Here is a 19,947-nt window from a genome sequence, read left to right as displayed (position 1 = left end):
AAGCTAGGGCTAGGTGGTCAATGAGCCTCAGTCTCTATCTCCCAGGGCTGGGATAACAAACACATACCACCATGACGGGCCTTTGTTTTTTATAAACATGAGGGCTAGAGACTGAACAAGGTTCTCATGCTTGTGTGGCAGGCCCCTTACCAACCGATCAGCTCCCTAGTACCCCAACCTCTCTTTCTTAATTTTTTTAAAAACATTATTATTGTCTGCATGTGATACATGGGTGTGGACCTACACACGCCACAGTAGATGTTCAAGGACAACTTTATGGAGCCCGTTTTCTCCTTCCACTTTTCTGTGGGTTGCAGGGGTCAAACTCAAGGCATCAGTCTTCATGGCAAGTGCATTTACCCACCAAAGCATCTCACTAGCCCTCAACCTGTCTTTCTTTACGGTGGAACAGAAATGATAACAGACTTGACCAGGTGACCAAACTTGTTCTGCAACACTAGTCACTAACTAGGTATATGGCCTTGACTGAGTCCATTCTCTCTAGGGATTCCTTTGTCATCTGCTCTCAAGCAGGCTGGCAACCTCTCCCTAAGGTGCACTGGGTGTATCTACAGACCTCAGTGACCCCATCCACTCTGAAGAGGAAGGAAGGGCTACTGAAGAGCGCTGGCCCGCCACCAAGTACGGTCTCCCCCTGAGGATGCAAGGCCAGGCCGCTTGAAAAGGAGTTGACAGATGAAAGGGTTGAACTGACAGGATGAGCCAAGGTCGATCTGCTCAGGAAGGCAGAGCTCAGCAGCCCTTTTAAAAATTCATAAGCACATATGCCACAGGAGTTGAGACCCACAGCAGCTGAGAGAGAGAGAGAAAGCCCAGCAGGGCAGCTGAAGGGGGAGCTTTGCTCTTTTGTTTTTAATCACAGGATTAGCTGAGAAAGTTAAGAAAAAAAATACTTTTTGCTTCTTTCTTCTTCTGGAGAATAGAGAACTTAGCACTCTAGAGGTGTGTTCTGCAGACGTGTGGATGTTACACACTTGCTGCTCTGAGGACTGGGTTCCTCACAGCTGGCCTAGCCACACCTGAAGATCTCCTCTGCATGTGTCACACCTGTCTCTCATTCTCTACTCCAGGACCACTGCAGTCTTCTGCTCAAAGAACAGTGACATCCTAGAGGATGGCCTGCTTGCTCCCCTGCCTCCAAGCATGGATTTCAGCACCAGATAACCTCCACAGTTCATCACCTCAAGACTCAAGCTACTACCTGATAGTCTCAGAAAAGCTCTCCAGGAAATCACGAATCAATAAACTGTGGTTGACTTTTATTTTGAAATGGGGTCTTAAAAGGTAGGCTAGCCTTACACTATCCATCCTTCTTCCTCCACCTGCTGACTCAGCAGTCAGGACTACAGGTATGAGCTGAGTATGTAGCTTTAAGAGTGATGTGTGGGGGCTGGAGAGATGGCTCAGAGGCTAAGAGTGCTGACTGCTTCCAGAGGTCCTGAGTTCAATCACATGGTGGCTCACAACCATCTGTAATAATGCCCTCTTCTGGCCTGCAGGCATACGTGCAGACAGAACACTGTATACAAAATAATAAATAAATAAATCTTGAAAATTACTGTTACTTCCTATGTGAGAGCTTGTTGGTCAAGTCTCTCAATGCCCTGAGTCTCTTTCTTTATCTAGGAAAATGATTTACAGTTCTTTCCTGGTGACCCCATAGGCACACCCTGAGGGTCAATGACACCCTACATGTCAAAGGGCTTTCTACACTGTGAAGGGCAGAACTAGTAGCCAAGTTCATTTACATCTCTAGAAAATCCCTCAATGTCCATTCAAGACAGTCTGCACATTGTTTCCCTGCATGGGGTTTCTTCTCCATTTACTGGTAAATCCTGACCCCACAATTCTCACCCATTTCCCCTCAGTCATGGCCACCACCCCCGCATCAAAAAGACTAAAGCTGGAAGGTGGAGGTTACCAGACAGTAATCAAGACAGTTTCAAGCTACGCATAAACAAGATGGTGTCAAGCTGTGCATAGTAGCACACACCTGTTATCCCTGCAATTTAGTAGAAGCTGGAGAATCAAGGGTTCAAAACTATCTTCAGCTACAGAGTGGGATTTAGGTCACCGTGGGAGACACAAAACCCTGCCTCAAAAAAAAAAAAAAAAGCACAAAAAAAGAAAGCATGATATTTACATATAGTTAGATTGACCAGCAGGAAAACAAGAATCAGAAAGAGAATTCCACAAGGGACACCTGATTTATGATGGAGGAGACATTTCAGAGTGGGAAAATAACTGCTGGTATCCATTTGGAAAAATATTCTATCTCTTTATCATCTATCTATATTTATTATTATTACTATTATTAATAATTATTATTGGATGTTTGTGAGAAAGGGTCTCATGTAGCAGAAGCTGGCCTCAAACTTGCTAGGCAGCTAAGATGACCTTGAACTCCTGACCTTGAACTCTGCCTTCCATGTGTTGGGATTACAAGTGGTTATGCAACTCATTAAAAGACAAGACAAAATAAAAGTCAGGGTCTCATATAGGTCAGGCTGGTCACAGACCTTGAGCTTCTGAGATCCTCTTGCTCCCTTCCACCTCCCAGGCTCTGAGATTACAGGTATGTTCCAGCACACCTGGCAGTGGTGCCAGAACTTTATGCGTCGTAGGTAAGATAACAACCGTATCCTCTGGCATGAAGTCATGAAGAAATTCATCACGACTCCTACTTAACACCGCATATATACATACAATCCTGGGAAGATTATAGACACAAATGCAGAATGCAAAACACTGAAGCTTCTAGAAAAAAGGGGAAGTGATTTTCTTGATTTTTTGCAAATGCCTCTCAGGCAGGGTATAAAATGTACTAACTGTGAAGGAAAAATATTGATAAAATATTTTTCTTTGTCAAGGAGTTCCATTAGGAGAAAAAAGACAAAGCCCTGCGTGGAGAGAAACGTTTACAGTAAAAGTATCTGCCAAAGAACTTGTCAGAACACACACAAAAATGAACTCATAAATTCTCAGTAAAAAGACAGAAGTCAAGTTCAAAATGAGTGAAAAATCTGAACATGTGATTTGTAAAATAGGACATACAGTGACTAAGAAATGTTCAGTATGATTAGTTATCTGGAAAATATAAGCTAAGGTCATAAGCAATAGCCTCTAGATAATGACTAGAATGGCAAAATGAAGAAGCCTTATAATACCAAGTATGGGCAGGGAGGAAGAAGGTGTGAAACTCATCCACTACTGACAACAATACAGATGTGCTTTGCAACCCTGGGACATGCAGCCAGGATGTCTATCCAAGCTGAGCGTATGACCCAATGGTTCCATTCCTACACACTGGGAGAGGTGGTCACATGATCACTAAGAGTACTCACAGCACTGTATTGAGAGTCCCCAAATGGAGAAGGCCTGGAAACTTAAATACTTGTTATTAGTAGATGGGTACATTCAGAGAGCAGAGGGTAAGGAGAATAACAGAATGGCTCCTATATGCAACAGCACTGGTCACCTACAAAGGAGAACATGCTGTGATTCTGCTGGTGAGAGAGAGATAAAAGTCACCATTCCACAGTTCTGGAGAAATGACTCAGCATTTAAGAACACTAGCTGTTCTTCCAGAAATCCTGAGTTCAATCCCCAGCCCCCATATGGCAGCTTACAGCCATCTGTAACTGTAGTTCCAAGGGACCCAATCTCTCTTCTGGTGTACACACACATAAACAAACAAACAAACAAGTAAATCATTATATAAATAAATAAATATTTTTTAGATAGATCATTATGCTAGCAACTGACAAACAAGACTGGTTTCTGTTCTTGTTCAATTTTAAAATTCTTGCCTCTTTTATTTTGAGACAGGATCTCATGTAGACCAGGCTAGCCTCCAACTCACTGGTAACTGAGAAGGACATTAAACCCTCTGCCTTCTGAGTGCTGGGATTCCAAGATGTCTTGTGTGTTCTATTGGTGTGAAAACTTGTCCCTCATGGCTTGCACACATTTCTGTATGACATATACAAACACGTCAATGCATTTTTTATTTAAAATCTACTCACAATAATCTCGCAAAGAAAGATGCACCAAAGGGATGAGAATTGTGTCCAGTGGTAGAGGGGGATGGGAAGCACAGCCAAGACTCTGCATTCCTACACAGCATCCCCTGCCTTTATGTTTGATTCCCGTCACAGCTCTGATTCAGCTCCTCCCTGGGCTTTGAGCCACCAAAGCCAGGCACTTGAACTGTTTTTGTAGTCAGTTCAGGGCTGGAAGCCACAGCTCTGAGCATGTTTACTGAAGAACGGAGGTCAGAGACAAAATCCCATCACTCACTCTTGTACCGGCCTTCTGTTCTGGCTCTAACAGACGTCCTAAACTTAGCCTGGCCTTCTTTACCTCTCTGCACTGCTGGGGTTGTACTCCAAGGCAAGTGCTCTTCCTCTGAGTCTCATCCCCAGCAGTCCCAACTCGACTTTTCCTCAATACTTGGCCAAATCAGTGCCATCTCTGGGACAGGCAGATGTCAGTCACATACCCAGAAGGACAGGTAGAAAAGCATAAATGAAGGGGCTGAACAAATGTCTGTTAAGATGGCTCCTTCCTCCTGCTTGGGCTATCATCCCACCCCTCAGGCAAAGCCACCAACCACGTGCTAATGTAAGTTGGGTGTGTTGGACACAACTCCATGTGGTATCAGCTCAGACACCAACTTCCATCTCTCGCTGGCTTCAGGGCTCTGCTGTCTCCCTGCCTAGCAAGCTTCTTCCCCAAAAGAGGGAGGGAAGCATCTGTCTGGCCTGTCAGCTCAGCAGGCTAGGGAGCAGGACTGTCCTCCTGTCTCCTCCTCCCCCACACAGCTGGGACTCCTTCCATCTCTGCCTCCCAAGGAACCAAGACCTGGATATTGATAAGAAAGTCTGCTGAAAAGGCTGCCTGCGAACCTCCCCTCCCCCAGCTCAGGAATCCAGTGGCTGATCCCCCCCCCAGCCCCAGGCAATGTCCCACCTGAAGCATCAGTCAACTTCCAGCTAGGGGGATAGGGTTTCCCTGTCAGATGCCTTGGGCTTCTTAATGCATTTTTGGTATTGGACGTAAAAAGGTGAAAACCTCATCCCAACTCAAAGGGGCAGGTTTCACCCCATCTGACAGCGTAAGAAAGTCATTTCTTTGAGTTTTTAAATTTATTTAGTTTTAGTGCATTGGTGTTTTGCCATGAATGTCAGGTCCCCTGGAACTGGGATTACAGACAGTTGTAAGCCACCACCATGTGGGTGCTGGGAATTGAACCTGGGTCCACTGGAATAGCAGTCAGTGCTCTTAACCACTGAGCCATCTCTCCAGCCCCAGGCAACTCATTACTCCAAGTTTTGTGTCTGGCCAATGGTATGCCATGCCTCAAATGCAGGCTGTGGCTAACATAACTCGGTGACAGTCCAGTAAACAATGGCATCATTGTTCCTTTGTACCCTGATGCTTACCACTGGGCTTCCCTGTCCCTGCAGATCCTACCCCAGTTCTACCCCAAGCCTTGCCCTCCTTTCCTTCCTAAGTTCCCTCCCTTCCACTCATGCTGGTCTGTGGTAACGCTTGCAATCCTTTGCTCCTAGCCTCGGGCCTTGCTGTAACTTCCCTGGGTTTCTGGTTCCTATCTATAACCTGGAAACCACACTTGTGAAGGGACCAGGGTATAATTAACAGTTTGATTCCTGTTTTGTTTCTCTCTTTCTTTTTCTTTCTTTCTTTCTTTCTTTCTTTCTTTCTTTCTTTCTTTCTTTCTTTCTTTCTTGCTTGCTTTTCTTAACATATGGGACTTGGTGACTCAAGACATTAGTGGGATCACTGAAGCTCAGATTCTTCATATATTTTTCTCCAGATTCACAGGTTCACAGTGCCCTGGGATCTATTTCCTGTCTTTTCATGATCAAAAGAATTTTGAGAACATTTTCATTTGGATCCTTTGGAACCGACTAAAATGAAGACAGGACCAGGAGTACATTAGCATAAAAGATTAGGCGGCATGGTTTGGAAGAATGCTTGGAGAATGCTCTGCAGTGTCGGATAAACTCCCTGAGGACAGGCTCCCTATGGTGTCTCAGCAGTAGGGAGGGGCTAGGTAGGGCTAGCCCCTCCCACTAAGACCCAGAGACTGGACCTGGAGGGTTTCAGTTGAAGTCATCTCCTGTTGTCCTCCGCTGGCTTTGCCTTGATTCTCGGGCAGGTAACAGCAACCCAGCCCCAGGTGTAGATAGGATCAGATTCATCCATCTTTAGCCAGAGGCACTTCTGTTGAACCCCACCCTAGAGTCTTGGCGACTCTAGCGTCTATAATGCTGACCTCCTGTTCCTGGCTCCTTGCTACAGTCTTAACTTTCCCCCAGCCTTTAGGAAGCTTAGCTAGGGATTCTTAGGAGGTGTCCTTTTCTCCTGAGTCTTGGGGTGGGAGGGAGGAGAACACAAAGGACTTCCAAGGTCGCCTCTCACCTCTATGGCTTGGGCAAGAAGAGTGAGGAGAGGTGGGGAACCAGGAGGAAGTCGAGTGGAGATTTGTTTGGGACTGAGCCTAGGTCATCAGGCATGCTAGGTAAGTGCATGCCCAGCCGGGCGGTGGGGCACCAGCATGTGGAGATGTGGAAACCAGAGGACAAAGTCTGGTTGTCTGCCGGGCTGTGATGGAGCACCCCTTTAATCCCAGCACTCGGGAGGCAGAGGCAGACGGATCTCTGTGAGTTCGAGGCCAGCCTGGTCTACAGAGAGTTCCAGGACAGCCTCCAAAACAATACAGAGAAACCCTGTCTCGAAACACCCACTCCCCAAAAATATCTGGTTGTCTGCTTATGGGGATTAGACAAGGACTGGCCTTTTATGTGTACACCACATGTGTACTTGGATTGCACCTCGATCTCGTGCTTACACAAGTATTTTTAGGGCAATACTGTATCATACCCTTTTGTGTTTTTTATGTTGAGATAGGGTTTCTCTAAACTGGCTTAGGCTGGTCTTGAACTTACACTGCAGCCCAGGCATGCCCTAGGTTCTGAAGAAGCTGGGATGACAGGCCTGCACCACCAGGCTTGGCTCCAGATGTTGGATCATACACTGGGTCTGGTATGCATGGCAAGAGAAACCTGCAATCAGATGCCAGACACTTCCAGAAAGTCCCTTACTGCCACTCGGGGTTGAAATGGACTCACCTGTCAAGTCTCAGATTCAGAAAGCCCCTCTCAGCAAGAAGACCAAGCAAGCAGGTGGCCGCTCAACGGAGGGTTCCCTTACTCTGTCCTCACAGACTTCCTAGTCCAGCTGCCTGGGAAGCACAGGCCTGGGCAAGGCCGGGAGACCAGCACTGCAATTAAACCAGCCCAGCAGTTGGGCGTTCCCAGGAGGTCCTTGCTTGCCTCAGGGTCCCTCGCCCTGGAGCTTGCAGTGACTGTCAAAAAGCAGGGAAGGGAAAGGAGGACAAGGGGCTTGCTGCCATCTCTTCTTGTTTCCTGTGCTGTGGGATGCCTTCCCGGAGCTTTCTGGGTAGGGAATCTTAATCAGAGACCTCAAGGTAGCACCATGATTTTGACTTCTGGCAGGCGTCCCGAAAAGAGAGTAAGATACAATTCCAGGCTGCCTTGTGCTTCATTAATGAGTTTCCTATCTCTCCTGAGCTTGGGAGTCTCTGAAGCAAGGTCAAGTGGGAGTTTAATAGTCATCTCTGGGACTTTGCAGAGGGCAGCCTTTGAACCCTGCCCACAGGTGGGTGGTTCCCACCACTGAATCATTTATAATTTAAGCAGGAGGGATGAGACTGCCTGGAGGGAAATGCCTGGGCCTCATCCGGGTTCAGAGCAGCTTAAGAGCTCTGGTCCTCACACCTAGCTCCCGAATCAAAAGGCCTACAAACTAGCCTGTGCAAACAGCCACAGCACCCTCTTCTAGGCTTGCCAGCCGCTAAGGAAGCCTGGCGTGGGTAGAGACACCACTCTCTCCCAGGTAGATGCTGACATATTAAAGAATGATTGCCGAACGTCGACAATGCAGGGTTCTCACATCTGAACCTCAGATTGGACACTTTAATAGCTGTGTACCTCCAAGCAAGTCACCTCAACACACAGCTACACCTGTAACAGGGAAAGCTTCCCTCCACTGCGCGTGTGTGGAGGGGGCTAGAGGGGGGTGGGCAAGGAGGAGAAGGAAGGCAATACAGAGTCCTCCTGGATGGTGCATTAAACTCCAGCCTACGCATTTCCTGTGGGAGCATTTGGATGTTTCCTTCGTAGGAAAATGTGTCCCCAATAGAAGCAGCTTCTCCCAGGCCCACTCAGTCTGCCCCCGCCCGACTTTGTCTAATGCTATTTAAGCAGAGACAAGCTTCTCATCTTCCCATGCAGGATTCACCCCTGCCATGCTTTGCACTCTTTTGCGGAGACTCAGCCAGACCTGGACCATCTCGCATCTGAAGAACTACCACAAGGTGAACACACAGAGAAGTTCCCTCCTATTTGTTTTCCTTCCTGTCCTTAAGCATCAACGTAATCCTGGAATTAGCCAGCTGGGAAAGCCATTGACTTTGAAGCAGGAGACTGGAGGAGAAGGGAAATGAGGGGAATGGACCCCTTTCCAGACAATAGTCAGTTGGGATGTAGTTATGCCCACTCCTGATAAGATGGGGTATCTTGTCTTGGTGGGGTACAAGGAAGCCAGCTGGCTTGCATGGTCCCTGACACTGTCCTCCTACCCGCTGCCTCTCCTGGGCATTCTGCACCAGCCATTCTGAGCAAGGAATTAATTTTCAATGCTGACTTCAGGACGACAATGCCAGCTCATTACCCAGCACCCTTTCACAGGTAATCTGAGTTTAAATTTAGTCAAACAGACAAGCGAGATGGAGCTCAAGGGACAAAGTTGGAAATCACTCCTTGACAATATTCAGTTGTCACCGACTCCAGGCATCAAACTAATTCTCATCACCAGAGCAAACCGATGAAAGGTACTGCGCTAGAGCTGTCCCTTCTCGACCTACAGGGAGACCTCATGACCATCTCTCACACACAGGGAACTCAGCTCCAGGCATTTGGCGTCCTTTGGAACTAATGTGGAGGGCATTGACACATTGGACAGCCACCATGTTTGACACGATTTTGCTTATACTGGCTCACGTATTCCCACGGCAACACTACAGAAGACACAATTCGTTTTGCCAATACAAAACCGAGGCTCAGAGACGCCGGGTGCCTTACCCACAAGCACACAGACAGACAACAGGCAGCGGAGCTAGGTTTTAACACTCAGTGTCCTAACTCCACTGCCGCTTCTGTGATAAACTGATAAAAGCTAATTTAGGGAAGAAAGAGTTCTTTAGCTTCCAGTCCATCACTGGAGGGAAGCCAAGGCAGGCCCGAACCAGTCATTCATGTTCATGGTCAAGAGCAGAGAGGAAAGGAATACATTCATGCCTACTGCTCTGATTTCTTTACCTGCTCATCTCAAATTCAGGACCCACAGTCAGGGAAGAATGGTGCCATACATTTTAATTTTTTATTACATTTTTTAAAGTTAAAATGCAATTGCATCACTTTCTCCTCCTCTTTCCTTCCCCCCAATCCCTCCCATGTCCCCTCCTCACTCCCTCTCACACCGATGGCTGTTTTTCTTTGATTATTGTTACATATATATCACTTCTAGTCTGAGTCTTCCTGCATCTGTTTAATATAATTAAGGCAGTCCCTCACAGGCTTGCCCACAGGCCAGCCTGATCCGGATAATCCTTCACTGAGACTCTTTCCAAGTGATTACAGACTGTGGCAAGTTTGACAATTAAAGCTAAACATCACAATTGGTTTCCCAGTTGTTTGCCTGATTCCAAGCCCTATTTTGTTGCTGTCAACCTCCCTAGCTGGACCCACAGTGTTGGTTCATGGGCTTTAGGGCTCATCTACTCCCCTGCTAGATAGCAGGCTGCTTCCTGGGTGAGGGGAACACCCTCTGGAGACAGACGGCATAGCATGGTTAGAGGTGGCCCCCAAGGAGGGCCACATTAGGTGTCACAGCACAGTTACGTGCATTCTTCAGCTGGTAGGGTGCTTCAAGGATGGATATATGTCTGCATTCCTGCCACCCAGAACCTCCATTATTCTACGATTCTAAGAATGGAATTAAACTGAAACAGACTGGGCTCTGGGAGTTCAAACTGAGATTTCTTGGAGCTGAGTAGAATAAAAGCAACTTGGGGAAGAACAGTTGTGGAGTAATGAGGGGCAAGGAGCTTGTGCTTACAGATACACTACTATTTAGGAATTCTTCTACCCCCAAAGCCTGGCGGGCTTTTCAGTTCTCTGAACCATTGGGAACCTTAGACTTGAACCTGGGATGTAGGTGCTCTGTAAAAGTAACTCCAGGAGCGTTCTAAGTCAGCGGAGGTCTGGAGGTACTCTTAGAGGGCTCACGGAGACGGTGTAAGCAGCTTTCCTAATCTGATAGATGAGAAAATGGAGGTTCAGGAAAAGCCATGGGTGCTGCCCACACCTGCCTACCAGCCTCTGTGGTTGCTGAGACTGAGCAGGGGCAGCTGTGCGTCTGGCCAGGGAGAAGCCCATGGCAGCTGGAAACTCTTTCCCGGCCTCTCCTTCAGTTCCCTTTACTGTGCAGGTGGAGGGGGGGGGTGGGGCGGTGGGGGGGGGAGTGTTCCTCCGGGCTTCTCTTGTTTTCCCCCACCTGCCTGCAGTGCGGTTTGTCTGCTGGCGCCACAGAGGCATTAAGGCTGGGGCAATTTGATCGGTGAAGAGGGGGTGTTGTCTCAAGATGTGAGCCCAGTACAACCCTCCCTCCTCCCCCCCCCTTGCACTGCTGAGATGCCCTTCCACCCTCCACGGGGGCTCCGGGACTAAACTTCTGAAGGCTGCAATAATCAGACAGCTGCCCTGTAAGCTCGGCTTCTCTTCTGGAACACTGCTCCCCGTGGCTGCTCAGGGGCTGGGTCAAGTGGAAGGTCAGGTGCAGCCCTGGGGCCCCTTGTTTCTGTCCCTAACAGTTTGTAGTGCTCCTTAGCAGTGTGCAGGCTCCGGTTCTCAGGATTTCTCTATTATCTTGCTCAAGCGGAGGGTGAGCAGGAAGAAGGTCCCGGGTTCAGGAACACACTAGCCCTCAGGCTCTCTTGGGTTAGTGTGTTCCTCTCCCTGGATGGCCAAACCCACACCATGGCAACGTATAGTGAATAGTGACTCGGGTGCACTGCTCTGTTGAGTACTGCAGCCACGGATGCTCTGTTCTCCAGCTCCTGCAAGCCCAGGACAACGCCAGGCCTACGATGTGTCCTGGAGGAAGGTGTCTCCTTGGGGGACGTTATCAGGGGTTTTCCTTCTCCGCACTGTCTGATCTTTACATAATGCCTTCCCTCCCTGAAGCTTCCTCACTGAAATGGCAGCCAAGCTCTTCCTGATTCTTCAACATGACTTTCCTCATCTGGTGTGCCTCGTTTAGCACAGGAAGACCCAAAGGGCCACCATAAGCCTGGCTACCATCTGTCTCAGTTATCAGGCTGTATCCAGCCTATACCCAGGGCACTGGACACGTAGTACTCGTTCTCTTTCAAGGGCTTCTAATCTCAGCTGGGAGGAAAGACAGAGCTGAAAAGCTAAATCTAACACCTGAGGACAAATGCTCACTAGGAGCAACAAAATCACACTGTAAAATTCAAGGGACAGAGTTATGAAGGTGAGAGTCGTTCCTTGTGGCTCCTGTCCCTTCCTTCCAGACCAGCAGGAACGGCCCCTCAGATGCCTTATCTCCCTGACATGTGGCACCCCATGCTATTGGGGTACCCAGGAAAAGGTGCTGGCGAACCCCAAGCTCTGGCTCCCTGCCCCCTTTCGCTCCCTCTTACCTCCTTCCCTCTCCATGCTTGTCTATACCCAGTTCTCTCTTTACAGCAGGAATACAATGTTCAGCTGCTTTACACCCACTCTGAATGCTGCCAGCGAATAATGACTAAGGTGGTGGGTGTAAGTACAGCAAGTTGAGACCAATTTAGCAGCCCAGGGTGCCAGGAGGAGGGTGATTTAGCATCAAATGGCTTTGCAACAGCAATGAGAGTGAAGCTGCCCCCAAAGTCAGCAGGCCACTGAGCCAAGTCGCAGCCCTGCCCTGAGTGCCTGGGGCAGAGGTTGCACCAGCCACCTGGAAGTGTGCTGGATGGGACACAGCACACAGGGATTCCAAGCAAAGAGCAAAAGCCACTCCCATTTTGAGCTCAGCTCCACTGGCTGGACCCTTTCTTGTACGTTCCTCAAGCTGGGGGTTTCAACGGCAGCTGTGAAGAATCCAGAGCTTCCCAAACTGCTCTGGGGATGATAGATAGCGAGGTTCTGTGGTGTTAGGGAGTGGGCTGACTGAGCACAGCTCAGGTCGTGCCACAGAGAGGCAGCTCAGGATGGCAGGATGTGGAACTTTGGGTCTTAAGATCTTCAGAGTCACAGAAGGTTTGTGTCACATGATGAGATTGTGCATGTGTACATGGGTGTCACAGGGAAGCATATTTCAGAAGGACAGGCAATGTCAGGGGATGAATAAACCAAAGGGAGGGGAGGGAGAGAGAGAGAGAGAGCCGGCATGCTGTGCTCTGGCAGCTGCCCTGAGAGCAGTCATGTCGTCACAGTGATTAAGTGACAAAGCAAAGCCATTGGTGGTCTGCAGAGGGCAGCCTTTGTTCCAGGTAGTGGACACAACCCACATCACATCTACTTAGGTGCCAATTTAGCCTGTCACTCAGTAAGAAAACTTAGACTTTGCTGTGTTGATTAGAGCGATTCCCTCTCTGTGCTGTTTCCTCCCATTCCCCCACCAACGCTGCTTTCCTGGGACACCCCACCCTCACTGGGGGAGCTCCCATGGGTGATATGCCGGGGAGTCTGACTTCCACAGAGTGTGTTCACTGACTCACAGCAAAGAGGTTGGAGCCGCGTTTTATGCTGGAACTTACCTGCTATGTACAAGGCAAAGCAGAATAAAGCTTTGTCTTGACTTGTCAGTTACCTGTCATTAACTCAGTTTCTTTGCAGGAAACATTTACTCTAATTTTAATGTGGACTCTATCGATAAATGTCATGAATTAGCTCATTTTAAAGAGAAATCTAACATATTAAGGTAACTCTTTTTTTTTTTTCCGAGACAGGGTTTCTCTGTATTGTTTTGGAGGCTGTCGGTCCAGCCTGGCCTCGAACTCACAGAGATCCACCTGCCTCTGCCTCCCGAGTGCTGGGATTAAAGGCATGCGTCACCACCGCCCAGCTTAAGGTCACTCTTTAAAGCAAACCTCAAATAGATATCCCATCCCTAGCTACTTCCTGGTGGCTTAACAGATACATGACATATTTGTATATAGCACTTAGGGGTTAAGAGACATACAATAAAACTAAAGAAAAATTTGAGGTCTTTATCATCCTCAATTTATAATAATAATTAGAGTAGCTCAGTTCTTACAATTAAAAAATGTAACTACATTTATTTATTTCATTTATTTGTTGGTGGGAGCATATAAGCTATGATGCTAAGAGTACCTTGTAGGATTCTGTTCTTTCCTTCCACTGGGACCCAGGTAGTCAGGCTTGGTGGCAAGTACATTTACCCACGGAACCACCAAAGATATCTCTTTGTTTATTAGGTTTTTCCCCCAAAAACTTAGGGAGCCTATATCTGTTTAATTTATAAGGCCAGAGGCTGAGAGAATAGTTCCAAGCTATGATACATTCTGTGCACATATAAGGCCCTGGGTTCTACATCCAGCAGTACTCCACTCCCACCCCTCCCCCACCCACAAGGAGAAAATACAAATCAGTGACTCCCAGTGTCTTCATAACTATGTTGCAACTAGGACTCAAGTCAGTTTGGTTTAGGGCTCAATACTCAGTTGAAAATCCTGGGTGAGTTCCTTGGTTTTGCATAGGTCAGTGAGAGGTTATCAATGATAGTAACAGGAAGTCCTCTTTTAAAATGTAGCTTTTTGTTTGTTGGTTTGGTTTTTGGTTTTTCAAGACAGGGTTTCCCTGTGTAGCTTTGGACCCTGTCTTGGAACTCGCCTCTGTAGACCAGGTTGGTCTCGAACTCACAGACATCCTCCTGCCTCTGCCTCCCAAGTGCTGGGATTAAAGGTGTGCACCCCCAGCGCCTGGTAGTTTCAATGCCAAAAAAAAAAAAAAAAAAAAAAAAAGTAGCTGTTTGGGGAAGTCTGGGTCTATTCAAAAGCAAACCTGGGGCTGTACTGGTACAGGATTCTAAGCCTAACCCTAGCAGTGAGAGCCTGGCCCAGGAGGATCAGAACTTCAAGGCTATCTTTGGCTCCATAGACCGTTCAAGGCAACTTGGGGCTTATATAAAATCTTGTCCCCCAAAAAAGCTAAAGAAAAAAGAGTGAACTCAAAGAGTCTTGACATAAATTGCTTCCCAGAGGGTTGTATACTTCTTGGTTGGCAAGACCTCCCAAACTCCACACCATTGCTCTGGAACTATCTAAGGAGATGGCAGCCAGGGACTAGATGAAGCAGCAGTCTACAAAGATAACTAAGGAGCCCAGGGGGCCAGCCCAGGCAGGCCTGAGTTTAGCCAAGGTCTCTTGCCCACTCTCCTAACTCTTAGAGGAGTGATTCTGGGGCCCAAGCTGCAAACTGATTGGAGACAGTTACTTCCCACTTTTCATTCACTTCCATCAGGAGGGAGGCGGCAGGCTCCCTAGAAGGTTCTGGGCTTTTTTCCATTAAAAAATTTTTTTTTAATTTCTTTGTACATTCCAACCACAACTCCCCCTCCCACCTCTCCTCCCGCCCCCCCTCGCCTCCTTTATCCCCCCCACCTTCCCTCTAGCCCGCCTCCAGTCCACACCTCCTCACAGGTAAGGACTCCCATGAGGAGTCAACATAGTCTGCCACAATAAGGCTGGGCATGGCATCCCACCATGAGGAGTGGGCTCCGACAAGCTAGCTCATGTACTGGGATTGTACCACGGTCCTACTGCCACTGAGCAGGGCATCTCACCCTAAGGAGTGGGCTCCAACCAGACAACTCATGTACCAGGTTTGTACTATGGTCTTACTGCCAGGGGTCCCTCAGCCAGTCCAAGCCACACAACTGTCTCCCACATACGGAGGGGAGGGCCTACTCCTGGGGCCTCCTCTCAGGGGGGTTTTCTCCAGCTCTCAGTGGCAATATGCATTCCTGCCCTCACCTATAATCGCTCTACCTAGTCTCTACACTCCATTTAGGTTCATCTTCCAGGCTGAGCTCCTGACCACTCCTCTCCCGCATCTCCAGCTCACTTCCATCTTGAGACAGCTGCTGTGGTAAAGATAGTTTGCCCCCATTTTCAGTGTGATTGTCACTAATTCATAAATGCTAGGTTCGCTTTCTAGTTGTCGTCACCAAGTTTAGCCTCCAAGCATTAGTTCACCTTTCCAAAGGTATCATTCATTTCTCTAGCACCCCTCACAGAGGAATGAGGGCTGGTAGCATAGCTCAGTTAGGAGAACATGCATGAAGACCTGGGTCTGCTCCCTAGCATTTAATTTGGGTGTAGTGGCACATGCCTATAATCTAAGTACCATTAAAGGAACAGAAATTCAAAGTCATTCTTAGCTATGTAATGATTTCAGACCCACCTCAAATACATGAGACCCTGTCTCAAAACATTTCTTAAATAAATAACAGTGAAATACAGGTTTTAAAGCTTGAGTAATGATATTCCAAAGAAAAATTAAAATGATCATGGGCCCCTGAAAGCATATGTGACCATCATAATATGAGACACGATGAGTGGCAATGCTAAGACATGTGGATTTACTCTTACTCTTGGATAAAGCACAGCTAAATTACCTCCCTAAACACAGCAGCGGTTCCCATCTCTCAGAGAAGCCCTGGGGTGTCCAAACTGCAGTATCAAGGAGAGCCATCCAAAAGCAAACTCAAAGAGCTAGTTGGAAAGTTTTTTTAAAAGCCCCTTATCTGTTCTGCAACCATATGCCCTGAAGCTCTGAAGGTACAAACTCCAGACCCCAGGTCTAAATCAGGTCTAGCATCTTCTCCTGCCACATCTGCTTTTGTGGGCTGACAAACACATTGAGTAGGTAAAGTAAGGGTTTCCTTGTTTCTAAAAACTGTTAGGACCAGGCCTGGGATGGAACAGGCTAGTGTAGGCAGGGCCTTATAACAGCAAGGGAAGCGAGGGGCCAGATCAGTGAAGGGTGTCCATGCAGAGGTCTACCACTGGAACCGGAGCTCCCCTGACAGCCCTCCTCCCCAACACTCTGCTAAACAAACACTTACTAAGGGCCTATTGCAAACAGCCAGACACTACACCCTGAGCTGGGATTCACTGTATGACCTGTGCCTCAGAAACTCTGCAGCTCTTGGGAAGATGTGGATCTGCGTGGTAACAGCTGTAGTAATCTTTCAGATTTGGACCCAAGGAAAAGATGGGCAGACTATCCTACAGTGACAGATCCCCATGGATAAAGTAACAGTGTAAGATCTGATGGCACTCAGTAGATGGTATTAAACTTTACTGCAGTATTGTTCATACATGAGTTGACTATGTTTTAAAGTAGGTTATTTCTCACTACCTTATTTGCTGTTGTATGTTTTTTCTTTCCTGTGTTCGAGATTGTCTCAGGCAGCCCAGGCTGATCCTGAACCTCCTATGTGGCCAAGGCTGGCCTTGAATTTCTGCTCCTCCAGTCTCCACCACCTGAGCCATCACACGAAGTTTTAGGCAGTGCTAAGGCTCAAACCCGGAGCCTGTGCATGCCAAGCACGCGGTCTTTCAGCTAAACCGTGGTTCCAGCCTGTGACATTCATTCCTAAGCTTCGCTGCCAGGCCCCAGAGCCTTGCACTTTGGAGCATCCAACGAGGATTTGTGAAATGAATGTTAAACGGGTGCAAAGGCATAAAAATGGGTGTTCAGGACTAGAGGCCATTTTCACCCAGTTAGAGCCCATCCACTTCTTCTCCCATACATGCAGACATCTGGCTTCCTAACTCTGCGTGGCAATTATGCGCTCTCACACTCAGAGTATTGGCACGCCCAGCCCACTCCGCCCAACACACTTCTTCTACCTCAACTCCTGCCAACCATCGGAGGGAGAAAGACAGACAAGAATATCTCCTTCAGTCACGAAAGTGCACAGCCTGAATTGTGAAAGCAGATTTGCCTTGCAGGGTGCACCAAGACTGCTAGAAATATTAACAACGTTAAAAATAAAATATTTGAGAAAAAGCAAATATCTGGCCCTGTAGTTTGCATAAAGACTCCCTAGAAAGATGCTCCTCTTTCTTTTTCCACGTATTTTTCTTCTCACCTTTAGCGGGTGAGTGCTCGCCATTTGGACCTCATTAGCTATGGGACCTGGAGGAACTACACCCTTCTCTTTTGGTGCCTCAGTTTCTTCCCAGGCAGACACAGAGTAAATCGTATCTTACGCTAACCTGGTAGTTATGCTGTGAGGATAAAGGAGATAACAAATGAGATAATGTCTATGATGCACAGAAAATAGTCAGAAGAAAGGACTGGATAAATACAAGGTGTGGGCCATGCCTGATTAGGGTGTATTCTCTGCCCGCAGACTCCTGCCCACACTCTGCTCTGTGCCAACCTTGAACACTCTTACCCCTATAAAATCTAAGTCTAATACCCATGAGCGCCCACCTCGCAAACACCTCCGTTTTCCCTCTGCCTTCCTGCAGAAAATTGTTTTTGAACTTGAAGGAAGCTCAGGTTACAAACCCTCAAATGCCCCTTCCAGCAGCCAGGTTCTGCATGCAGGAAGAATTGCACGCAGGCAGCTTATCTCTCTGCGGATGGGCTCTGAGACTCTAAGTGCACTGTGCTTCCAGGAAAGAGCAGGGGCCCTTTGGTGGAGAAGCTCCCTCCCGTGAGGGCTCTAAAGAACCTCTGAGCCAAACAGCAGGACCATGCAGAAAGGCTGAAGGTAGAAGGCATGGGTGCTTGGATTCCTAAACATCCCGTGTGAGTTAGGACGGAAGCCAAGAGATCTGCAGCGCTTTCCCAGGCCTGGCAACCCAAGGACGAGCAGAATACTCACATGCCCCAGGGTTTAATCTCTTCCACTTGGAGCAAGAAGGAAAATATCACCTGGCCCTGGGTGTTTGGATTGCCTGTTGCTACTGAGTTAAACTAGGGCAGAGGGAGCTGCCTAGGCAGCGGGGATCTGACCCCCTGTGGTGAGTGAGGAAAAGGAGTGAATTGAAGTGTGTGTGTGTGTGTGTGTGTGTGTGTGTGTGTGTGTGTGTGCGCGTCCAAGCTCATTCCTTCTTACACCTTCCAGAGAGACACAATGCACCACCAAAGTTCCACCGGCAAGGTAAAGTTCACTAGCCAGTCCCCAAGCGCTGGACCCTCTCTCTGGAGCTCGTCCCTGTGACCTCACTTCCTCACCTCCCATTCCTTCAACACCACACTCATGTCACCTAACGCATGTCTCCAAGATCAAATTCAGGTTTGGGAAGAAACACCCCCAGCCCCCCGAGTCTGACAGGGACAAAGACAGAATGATTGACTGCCGCACCTCGTTTCCTCCCGGCTGGGGCCAGATCAGCAACACATGCAGTGACAGGGGAGAAGAACCCCCCACCCCGCGCCCGACAGTTACATGCAGAAACAAAGACACCTAGACAGACGCAGGCACAGACAGACAAAGACCGACAGACAAGCGGACGCACTCCCAGAGTGGCAAGCTGCGGGGAGCGCAGCTGTCCCAGCGTCTGGGTCGCGGGCACGGCTGCAGACACTCTGCGGGGGAGGAACAGGACCCTGGGTACCCGAACCTTACCTGCCTGTCCTCCTGCACCTCGGGACTAGCTGCAAATGGCTGCAGATTTTGATTTTTTGGTGTATTTTGTCTGGTGTCCCTGTCTCTTTTTCTTGTAGAGCTGCTGGACCCAGTGCTCAAGTCCCGCTCCCGGGAGCAGCGGAAGGGCAGAGAAACTTTCGGACTGGAACCCTGTCGGAGCCACCCCGCTCCCGCCAGCTTGCTCGGGCGCGCTGGCCTCTGCGCCGGGTCCCCAGCCGAGGGCGGGGCTGAGCGGGGCAGGGCGGGGCGGGGCAGGGCGGGGCGGGACCAGCGTCGGAGCCACTCATTGGCCCGTGCTGCCGGCGCCCGGTCCTGCTCTCTCCTCGGCCTTTGTTCCCGGCTGACAGCTGGGGTTGCTCCGACCTCCTGGTTCCTGGGCGCGTACAGCCCGCGCGCGTCCCGTTTCCCAGTTTCTTCGCTCTCTTCATCCTACCCCACTCCGGGGCTCCGGTCTGCTCAGCCTTCCTCTCCCTTTCTCATGCCTTCCCCATCTTGCACTAGCTCCTCGGATCCCGCTTTTACTACCTGCATTCTGTTCGCCTTCTGATTTTCTTAACCCGTTTTCTGCACTGGTCTCTTCTTTGCTGCTGCTACCTCATACCAGTAATTTCACCAGTATTTCAGCCCCAGCCGCTGCTAAAGGTTGGATTTCTTGGTTCAAGGGTCAGACTAGAGGCCTAGAGGGGTTACGAGGGCATTGCTATACCCCGCTGCTGAGCTTACAGACTGGAACCAAGAGCTGCCGCGCTCCCGCTCCCCTGCTCAACAATTTCAATTCAAAATTTGCCACTTCGGAAGCCGGGCCTGGTGGTGCAAGCCAGTAATCCCAGAGGCTTGGGAGGCCGAAACAGGAGGACTGTAAATTTAAGGCTTGCTTGGGGGGCACACAAAATGAGTTCAATGCCAGTCTAATCACCGAAGTGTGTGATCTTGTCTCAAAATATGAAGTGGAAATATGAGGCGCGCGCGGGGGCGGCTGGAGATGAAGCTTAGTGGTAGAGGTTGAAGCCTTAGTTTCTAGCCCCAGTAGTGAAAACCAGCAGCCGTTCGCTCACTTTTTCACCTTCTGCCCGAGGGTGCACTGAGGGTAGAATTGTGAAAACCAGGCCCCCTGAGGTGCGG

At 48.8% G+C, this 19,947-nt stretch overlaps 1 protein-coding gene across 1 annotated transcript in view; it reads right to left on the bottom strand.

The window, feature by feature from the left end:
* The window catches only part of Lzts1 (leucine zipper tumor suppressor 1), a 54,972-nt gene extending 35,933 nt beyond the window's left edge, over positions 1-19,039 (bottom strand). The window contains exon 1 of the mRNA XM_005075203.4: positions 18,805-19,039. The gene's annotated coding sequence lies outside the window, so the exon portion shown is untranslated. The remainder of the gene's footprint in view (positions 1-18,804) is intronic.
* Between the last annotated feature and the right edge of the window lie 908 nt (positions 19,040-19,947).

The sequence above is a fragment of the Mesocricetus auratus genome, unplaced genomic scaffold (assembly GCF_017639785.1).
Source record: "Mesocricetus auratus isolate SY011 unplaced genomic scaffold, BCM_Maur_2.0 Super-Scaffold_6731, whole genome shotgun sequence".
Classification (NCBI taxonomy): Eukaryota; Metazoa; Chordata; class Mammalia; order Rodentia; family Cricetidae; genus Mesocricetus; species Mesocricetus auratus.
The sequence above is the reverse complement of the archived record's forward strand: the minus strand, read 5'-3'. Positions and strand labels throughout refer to the sequence as shown.